Source organism: Schistocerca serialis, chromosome 7, assembly GCF_023864345.2.
Source record: "Schistocerca serialis cubense isolate TAMUIC-IGC-003099 chromosome 7, iqSchSeri2.2, whole genome shotgun sequence".
Taxonomy (NCBI): Eukaryota; Metazoa; Arthropoda; class Insecta; order Orthoptera; family Acrididae; genus Schistocerca; species Schistocerca serialis.
In genome coordinates this window covers 19,797,065-19,798,264 of record NC_064644.1, presented here as the reverse complement: position 1 = coordinate 19,798,264, position 1,200 = coordinate 19,797,065, and the positions used below count along the sequence as shown (strand labels likewise).

Here is a 1,200-nt window from a genome sequence, read left to right as displayed (position 1 = left end):
TTCCCTGGTTTTAGCTGCCTGACTGCAAGGTCGAACTCATCTCTTCTTCCGGATCTATTTTCTTGGCGTTCTTCAGTTCCAGATCTTCACTATTTCCTGTACAAAGTTTTTCAAGGTATTGTTTCCACCTTTCTACTATTCCTTTCTGCTCATCTAATACTATTCTGCACTTTATTTGTCTGTTGCCATAGAACTGTTTAACTGATTTAAAGCCATGTTCCAGCTTTCCTATAATGAGCATTTCATTCACCTGTTTACATTGGTCCTCCAAGAATTGTTGTTTAGCCTTGCTCAACTCTCGATTGATTTAATTCCTCATTGCTCTTAATTGCTTTTGTCCTTCCTCCATGTCGTCTTGGATCAGGTTACGTGTTAAATTTAGTTTTACAATGAAATGAATACTCCTAGCTGCATACAGGCGTTGATATAAGTCAACGGGGACAGTTGAAGATGTGTGCCCCAACCGGGAGTCGAACCCGGGATCTCCTGCTTACATAGCAGGCGCTCTATCCATCTGAGCCACCGAGGACACAGAGGATAGTGCGACTGTAGGGACTTATCTCTGGCACGCCTCCCGTGAGACCCACATTCCCAACTTATTGTCCCGCACTATATTCATAGTGCCCCCGCCCATTATACGCATTACTCGCGGCTTTTTACCGATTCCCGTAAGAGTTCGGGCACTGTTTGTTCATCCGCACAGACGAAGATGTCAAATGGCCGGTGATATGAAGATGGCATCTGTTCTTTCGGACATGTCCGAAAGAACAGATACCATCTTCATATGTATAAATTTAGTGTTGTTCAAATGGCTCAAGCACTATGGGACTTAACATCTGAGGTCATCAGTCCCCTAGCACTTAGAACTACTTAAACCTAACTAACCTGAGGACATCACACACATCCATGCCCGAGGCAGGATTCGAACCTGCGACCGTAGCGGTCGCGCGGTTCCGGACTGAAGCAGCTAGAACCGCTCGGCCACAGCAGCCGGCTTAGTTTTGTTGTTATGCTTTCGGTAATATATTCTATCTCCCAACTGCTTCATGCCGCTCGTAAGATACTGCTTTTCAAGAATTCCAATCTTTCTTCTTCGTAACTATAGCCATGTTTCTTTGTTCCTTGTATGTCGACCTAAACATATAATTCCATAGTCTATTCAGATCCCGTTTCTCTCAAGCTCTTTTCTTAAGCTTTTTG

General features: G+C 44.1%; 1 non-coding gene across 1 annotated transcript; it reads right to left on the bottom strand.

Annotated features, from left to right (window-relative positions):
* Positions 1-455: 455 nt before the first annotated feature.
* On the bottom strand, positions 456-529 carry Trnat-ugu (transfer RNA threonine (anticodon UGU)). The gene has a single exon. It is a non-coding gene; the product is annotated as a tRNA-Thr (tRNA).
* Positions 530-1,200: the final 671 nt, after the last annotated feature.